This window comes from Eptatretus burgeri, chromosome 12 (assembly GCF_056783735.1).
Source record: "Eptatretus burgeri isolate ZD-2024b chromosome 12, Ebu_testis_v1, whole genome shotgun sequence".
NCBI classification, from domain to species: domain Eukaryota; kingdom Metazoa; phylum Chordata; class Myxini; order Myxiniformes; family Myxinidae; genus Eptatretus; species Eptatretus burgeri.
This window is the reverse complement of record NC_140972.1, coordinates 30,807,545-30,816,069: the sequence shown is the minus strand read 5'-3', so window position 1 is coordinate 30,816,069 and position 8,525 is coordinate 30,807,545. Positions and strand designations below refer to the sequence as shown.

The 8,525-nt window shown below is 44.5% G+C and overlaps 1 long non-coding RNA gene across 1 annotated transcript in view; it reads left to right on the top strand.

The window, feature by feature from the left end:
- Positions 1-5,827: 5,827 nt before the first annotated feature.
- Positions 5,828-8,525, top strand: part of LOC147015355 (uncharacterized) — a 121,172-nt gene continuing 118,474 nt past the window's right edge. The window contains exons 1-2 of the long non-coding RNA XR_015050108.1: positions 5,828-6,197; positions 6,397-6,494. This is a non-coding gene — a long non-coding RNA (uncharacterized LOC147015355). The remainder of the gene's footprint in view (positions 6,198-6,396; positions 6,495-8,525) is intronic.

Below are 8,525 nucleotides of genomic sequence, written 5' to 3'. Positions count from 1 at the left end.
CCCCCATCCAAATCCTCGATCTTTTCTACCCCCGATAATCCACCCAAGCCCACTTCCTTCAATTCTCCTGCTTTCCTTCCTGAAAGTCCCTGTAATGTCCATCTTCTCCTCGCCATGTTCCCCGTCCCATCCCCATCCCTCTCCCTTCCACAGTTCACCTGTGTCTGTTCCCCAATGTTTTGTCCCTTCCACTCCCACCCCTCTTGTCTCATGCCTCCTTGCTGTGAGTTGTGTGTTAGCTCTCATACGAGCCTCGACCAAGGTATACAAAAAAAAAAAAAAAAAAAAAAATTACACTCATGTGAGAAAACCATTCTCCCCCCACCCTTCTGTCTCTCTGTCCCCCCCTCCCCCACCTTGTATGATGCAATGGGCTCTGACATATTGTACTTGACTTGCCAGCCCATGAAATACCCTCCAACTTGTCACCGGCAGTTCATCTGCTGTGAATAGTTGTGTCTTGTCTGTCATAGACCTCATTGATCTCTCCCCCTCTCCTCATTCCCATCTTCTTCGACCAACTACTGTTCCTCCTCCACCTCCAGAAACCCCAGGTCCCCACCACGTGACACACCGAAGTTTGAGAGAACAGCGTTGTGTTCCATTATCAATCACCTTGTAGAGTGCTCACCAAGTGATTACACACTCAAGCAAGCACTCCACGGGAACGGTTCATAAGGAATGGCTGGCTTGCGAGCAATAGCAAGTTGATGGGTAACGCAACACACAAACCCCTGTTTGAGTAGCAAAAGCGTTTGGAGGTTTGGCAAGTTGGGCCAAATGGCCTTTTCCTGTGCTTGATTGTCATTGGGAGTATGAACCTTGTTCCCCTCTGCTCCACACCACCCAGACTCGATCTCCTTCAGCAAATCTGACACAACCAGGAAAGGAAAGGCAGTCGCCAACTGGGCATACTCCGTCGTGCAAAGTCTTTCCTTGGCACACCTGAGCTCTCAAACACAGACAAAGCTTTCATCCACAGCTTGATGGAGTACTGCTCTACCCCTGTGCTGGTGCTCCTGCCTCACATCTTGCTCGGCTTCACACTGTGGAAACCAAGGCTTTCGGATCAGTGGTATCTCCCGTGATGAAGCTGAGTCTTTGGGTCTTTTACTATCTCACCGCAGGCAGGTTAGTTGTCTTTGTGTCCTCTAGCGACTCCTCTCCAGCCTTGCCCCCCCCCCCCCCACTCTGTCTGTGCTCTGCCCCGCTATATTTCCACAGGGCACTCAAGGTCTGCCAGCAACTCCCTTCTGGTGAAACTGCCAAAATTAAGAATCACTGCTCATCTTCACTCTTTCAATCCTCTTTTTTTTCTGCCTCTGCAACAAACTCCCACACTCTCTTCAATCCCACTCTTCCCTACAGGTCTTCAAAACAGCTGTTCATCACCATGTCATATCTTCCCCCATCCAAAACCTCGATCTTTTCTATCCCCGTTAACCCACCCACCTCCTTAAAATTCCCTGCTTTCCTTCCTGAAGGTCCCTGTCATGTCCATTTCATTTACCCCATATACCCAGCCCCATCCGTCCCTCTTCCACAGATCTGATGTCCCTGTTCCCTACTGTTGTGCTTGCCACTCTCACCCCCCTCTTGTCTCCTGCTCCCTTTGTTGTCTGCTTTGTGTTCACTCTTCTACGAACCTCGACCAAGTATTTAATAAATAAATATATTTTTAGCAGTGTTTCGCGTAGCTAACGCTGCTCATAGAGATCTCGGCGTTCTTCTTCTTCTTCTTCTTCTTCTTCTTCTTCTGAACAAATCTTAACCTCTCGGACTCAGCTATTGTTTATGCAAGATCCGGATCTCCTTAAATACTAAGCACTTGTACACATCCTCACATAGACGGTGCCTTTTGAGAGCATCTATCATGAACTTTTAAATATATTCGGACATTTGCTTTAAAGTTTCGAAAAGTTCGCATTACTATTTAAAGATTATTCCATTTATCGTATTGTAATTTCGTAAATACATTATTTATTTCGTAAATACACTATATATCGTAAATACGTAAATACATTATGACGGGTCTCGCTATTGGCTTAATCAAGGCACGTGACGAAATATCGGAAGTTGTTGTTTTTTATTATTATTTTTAGCTCGGCTGTTCGAAGAACAGAGAGCGATAGCGATACCCCCGGCATGAGCGTGAAAATGTTAAATTTTTTGTATTACGGAAAAACTCCTCGACAGATTTCGACGAAACTTGGTGGGGGGGTTAGGTTTGGTCCAAGGATCATGCCATTAGATTTTGGACTTGGTCCCTCCGCCCAAAAAAATTTAGAGAATTTTTTTTTTGCATTTCTACATGTTTTAAGTGATTTCAAACCCCCCCCCAAAAAAAAATTGTTGGAGAAAAAATATTTTGCAACTTTTTTCGACAAAATTTCGATTTCTTTTTTTGCATTTCTACATGTTTTAAGTGATTTCCACCCCCCCCCCCCCGCCCAAAGTAATTGTAAGAGAAATTTTTTTTTTTGCATTTCTCCGTGTTTTAAGTGATTTCCAACCCCCCCAAAAAAATTGTTAGAGAAAAATAATATTCTTTTTTGCATTTCTACATGTTTTAAGTGATTTCCAACCCCCCCCCCCCAAAAAAAAATTGTTAGAGAAAAAAAAATTTTTTGCAACTTTTTTGTCAACAAAATTTCGATTTTTTTTTTTGCATTTCTACATATTTTAAGTGATTAGGATTTCGACGAAACTTGGTGGGGGGGGGGTTAGGTATGGTCCAAGGATCATGCTATTAGATTTTGGACTTGGCCCCCCCCCAAAAAATTGTTAGAGAAAAAAAATGTTTTTTTTTGCATTTCTTCATGTTTTAAGTGATTTCCAACCCCCCCCATAAAAAATTGTTAGAGAATTATAAAAAATATTAATTATTAGACTCGTCTTTTAAAAACGATAAATGTATAAACAGGCGAGCATCAGGTGGCTTTGACACCAACTCTGGTTTTTTTAGCCGACAAAACATTTAGGACGCTACTCTTGGACACATTTGTCCTTGCTTGAAATGGAATCCAATAAAATACGAAGTCATTGATAAAGAAGCCTTCGTCTGATAAAGCTTCATTAATCCGCGTGTAATTAGAAAAAGGATCTGAGTTCATTGATGCCGTTACTGAATTAATTAGCAGTTTTACTTTAATGGTATTTACCTAAATGGCTCACAGACCTTCCAATCACACCCAGACCTAACTCGAACTGAGTGGGTGTAAATTGGATTCTTTATCTGTGCAAGTTCACACCAAACGTGAACTCGAACATGTTCATCCAGATGACAGCAACTTGCTCTCTATTTATTACATTGCCATTTTGTTGTTTTTAAAACTCCATATTGCGTCCAATTTAAAATAAAATATCTTCCTCGATATAATAAAATAATAGAGCCTCGATCGGGGGGGGGGGGGGTGCCCCATTCCCAATCAGCTTGCTATTGCTTGCCAAGCCAGCCGTTCCTTATCAACCTTTTCGTTGGAGTGCTTGCTTGAGTGCTTAAGCCACTTTCTGAGCGTTCTACAAACTGCTTGGTAATGGAACACACCCATTATGTGTACTCTCCAAAAAATGTAAAAAGAAAATCCTCATTTGGCTGAGTGACGTCATCAGTTTGATTTCCCTTCCATTCTCCAAAATACTTTTGTCGTCGTCGACACTAGTGTTGTTGTTGTTGTTGTTGTTGTTGTTGTTGTTGTTGTTGTTGTTGTTGTTGTTGTTGTTACCTCCACCACCGAAGGTGAGGAGGTTATGTTTTCAGCCCTCTCTATCTGTTTGTCTGTCTGTCTGTCACTTGCAAAATCGAAGAATTTTCAAGTCTATTAGTTGAGTCGATTTTGTTATTCTGTCTGTCTGTTTGTTCGTCGCCTACAGGTCACTGCTCTACCCTCTGGGCTGGTAAAATAAACCGATCGTGGAATTTGTCATAAGGAAGAAGCCTAATGTTTTTGAGGTCAAAAGGTCAACATAGGCCAAAGGTCAACAACTTAGGTGAGATTCCTAAAATCCTCAATTTTCATTCGATTGACTTTAAATTTGAAGAGGATTTATATTTCAGGTCTCTGAATTCAACTAGCCAATTATTTTGAGCTCAACATAGACAAATAGGTCAGCATAGGTCCAAGATCACCAACTAAAGTGGTATTTCTAAAATTCTCAATTTTCGTCTCATTGACTTGAAATTTGAAGAGGATGTGCAAATCAGGTCAATTAATTCAACCACCTATTATTTTGGAGGTCAACATTGGCCAAAAGGACACCATGGGCCGAATTTCTAAAATTGTCAATTTTCATCCGATTGAGTTGAAATTTGAAGAGGAGTTGCAGATTTGGTCATTGAATTCAACCACCAATTATTTTTGAGGTCAAATTTGTTTTATGGAATTTGCAAGTTTCGTGTTCTGCACGACGTATTCTTCTTCTTCTTCTTCTTTATTTGTTTGTCTGTTTGCTTGTGTACATGTTATCTCAAAAAGTTGTGGACGGATCCAGATGAAATTTTGTGGACAGGTTAGGTGTGTGACAAGGAAGAATTGATTAGATTTTGGTGAAGATCCGAATCTGGATCTGGATCTGGATACGTGAATTATTTAATTTTTTAAGTGATTCTTCACCATTGGGAGATAGGGCCAAAAACGATATAGTCCTGTATGGCATGGTATTTCAAACATGTATTGGGCTCGATATGTTCTCGTGGATCAGGTATTACGTGGCGGAGGTGTGCGCTCTACCGAGTGCCCTTCTCGTTCTTCTTGTTTTGTTTTGTTATATATTTCAGTTTTTCATGTAAAAAATTGTACACAATCGCTTTGCGATAAACTGGGCTTTCCCAATCCAAAAAAGGTCTTTGTAAATCTGATAGTCGAATCAGCTTCGGATCATGCGTCACACGTGCCATGAGAAATGGTGAGATTTCATTTTGTTGAGCCAATGGGGGTATCACCATGGCAGTGGGGGGGGGGGGGTTGGGGCTAGCAGGATGTCTTGGATGTACACACACTCGCCTGTAAGTTGTCTAGCATGAGTTCGAATATAAAAACCCAGCTATAAACTGTCATCACGGTGTTTCATCAATAATTCAATGTGCGTGGCCGTCTCTCTGATGGACGTCAAACGCGCGTCTCGTCTGCCGCCATGAGTTGGTGCACGTTAAAGACCCCACGGTGCCCTTCGCAAAGAGTAGGCGAGCTATCGCCGGCACCCCGGCCAAATTCCTGCCCAAACCTCAGTGGAACGTCAAGCCTGGCCAGCCGCTTCGTGAAAGACTTCGTCCAAACTTCCCCGACGAACCCCAAGAGAACGTGCGAGTAACTGTGGCCATCGGGGACATCGGAAAGGTTTTACATTATTTTTGTAACCGGAAGTTTAAAACGTGATCTGATGATGGACATCTCTTGTTGCTTGGCGAAGGAAAGGAAATTCGTGCTGCGTTCACAAATTCCTCGCGCACGTCATCGCTCCGGCGAGCACGTGCCAGGAGGGAGCGCGGTTCGCGCACGTGCGGGAAGGCGCGCACGTGGTGCCGGAATCACGTGCGGGAATGGGCACACGTGGTGCCGGAATCACGTGCGGGAAGGCGCGCACGTGGTGCCGGCATCGAGAGCGGGTATCAATGGCACGCAGGACCTCCAGTCAAGCTGCAGTTTGCAAATTGCACGTAATCATGGTGCTCACCGCCATGCCCGCACCGACGTAACACGGGATAATGAAACATTTCCTGAAGTGCAATGAGATATTGGATTACGGAATTTTTTTAAAACCATGAAACGAAACTCTTCAAGAACACAATTACTCCGTGTGATCGCGAGGGAGGAGGGAAGAGAAGACAGGGACCGGTGGTTGACGTTGGCTGGCCGGGAAGGTTACAAAGCCATGGATGTAACAAGCGTTTTGATTGGTTCACACAGACAATATTCGACCAATGAAATTCTGGCTGTTAAAACGACAAAACGAAAAAATCCCGCCAACATGATGGAGTTGCCTCGTGGGGAAAAGCGCACCTGCCCTGTGCACGTGTAAAGGGTGAATATATGATACGGAGGTGCAGCTGCACATATCAAACTCGTTTTTGGTAGTCTGCACAACCAAGATTGGATTAAGAAATATGAATTCGTTACCGAGTCAAAGGTATCGGCCTCCCAAATTGACGTTGCAATTTCCAGGGGTCCCACACAGTCCGCAAGCAGCAGCACGTCCAGGTAAGTCGGCCTGTTTAAAACATTTGAGCCAAATTAACCGTTTTAGTGGTCAGGTACACAACTGGGTCCTATTTTCAAAAGGTTGATCATTTGAAGCTATGTATATTTGGGTGTCCTGCACCTGCACCTGCACCTGTACCTGTACCTGCACCTGTACCTGCACCTGTACCTGCACCTGTACCTGCACCTGTACCTGCAGTGCACTACGCAGGCCTGACATATCGGGAAGCCCATGGAAAAGTGTTTGCAGAGCAAGAGGGAGCAGACTTTTAAAGGTGATCACGTGGTGTGTAACAGGTATGTGGCGATGGTTGGGAAATGCATATACGAGTACAGTACATGTATGTACACTTAAAAACGGTGTCCTCTATAACTCCAAAACTATGAAACCGAGCAGCCTGAAACTTTCCGTGTATACTAAGAAAACTCCAAGGAAGTGCAAGAGTGAAAATTGGGTGTTTGGGTTAATTAATACACCCCTTTTGAAGATAATTAACGACCTTATTTAATTATGTCCTTTGTGAGGTGCATCCTCGGCCACCACTCCCCATGGGGTCTGAAGGCGTATCCTAGGTAACCTCGCTGGGGTTTGAAACCGCCATGTTTTTTTGGCCTGCTCGACCATGCCTTGACTTGGAACAGGCCACAACGATTTCTTGACGATAAAGTTGTTTTTTTTTCTTTCACTTCCCTCATTCAGATTTATCCAATCCCTGTTCATCATGCCTATGAATCGCTGGGGACATAGCAATGCTCATAAACACCCGAAGACGGCAGTGTCAGTGGCTTTATTTCATTTCCGCCCATGCGATAACCCATGAGAATCTCTTAAACTAAGAAGAATAACAATTTAAGCTCCAGAATCGAACTTACAAGCTGTTCCGATTCCTAAAAAAGTGTTAATTTGGACATGTTTGACATTTTGGGCATCTCCGGGAGGTGTATGTTCAACATGATGGTTCGGTGATTGCTATTTGCATGCCAAGCGAGCCGTTTATCAAACATTTCATTGGAGTGCTTAAGTCACTTGCCACGACGTTCCCGTTTTGTTCTTCCATAATACGACCCGTCACTTCAACATCGACACATATAAAAAAAATAACATACATTGACCGAGCTTTATGATGGCGGGCGGTCTCTCGGGTGGTGCCTCGCCGGCTTAGAATGTTGTGCAATTTCATTTTTAGACGACATCGCTTTATTTAACTTCTTGTGCGATGTGTTTTCATTATCTACCTATCACTTCGACATTCATGAATAAAAAATAAACCTCCATCGACCTCGTGTTCGGAGTTCCGTCTCATGTTGGTTTGAGCAGTAAAAAGCTCTGCACAATGAGTAAAAAATGTTTTCAGTGATGAAATAATGAAGCGCCATATCATGGCGATAAAGCCAAGAGGTACGCATGCTTGCTCTGTGGAGCCTGGATTCGCATCCCACCCAGCTATAAACTGTCGTCCTGGTGTTTCATAAGCAGGGTGATTCATCAATGTGTGTGCCGTCTCTCGGATGGATGAGAAACTGGGCGTCACATCTGCCAGAATCCCTCACCCCTCTCCCTCCCTTATTCCTTAGCCTTCCTCACCCCTCTCCCTCTTTTCCCTTTTTTCTCTCTCACCCCATCCCATCCACCCCTCTCTCTCCCTCCCAACCCTACCCCTTCTCTCCCACCCCGACCTCTCTCTCTCTCTCTCTCTCTCTCTCTCTCTCTCTCTCTCTCTCTCTCTCTCTCTCTCTCTCTCTCTCTCTCTCTCTCTCTCTCTCTCTCTCTCTCTCTCTCTTCGACCCCCTCCACTCTCCCCCCCCCCCCCCCCTTCCACTTTCCTCCCTCTATCTCTCTCCCTCTCATCCCCCTGCTTCCTAACCTCCCTCTCTGTTGAGGGGATGAGCATGTACGAATCTTATTTAGAATGAGCCAACCAGTGGGATGCAAGGGGTGCTGCATGTACGAGCATACACGCAGGCAGACCTTTGCCAGGAAGATAGTGTGGGTTTTAAATGCTCATGCCCCAGGTCTCAAAGTAAAGTGTGTGTGTGTGTGTGTGTGTGTGTGTGTGTGTGTGTGTGTGTGTGTGTGTGTGTGTGTGTGTGTGTGTGTGTCAGTGTCATTGATTGGTGTCTTCCTATGAGATTTCTGAATGTAGAATGGAGTCCTCCCAGGGCAGGCTCAAAGGACCCACCTTCATTTCGGTAAGAAGTCACGATTCATGGTTCATGGACCAAGCTGTGAGGTTTTCTGTTCTCACAATGTTGTGCCGTGGGCTCTCTTCAGGATCTTCGCTGAGACCCGGACAGCTTCCAACTGTAGTTCGTTTGTAATATTCCCAG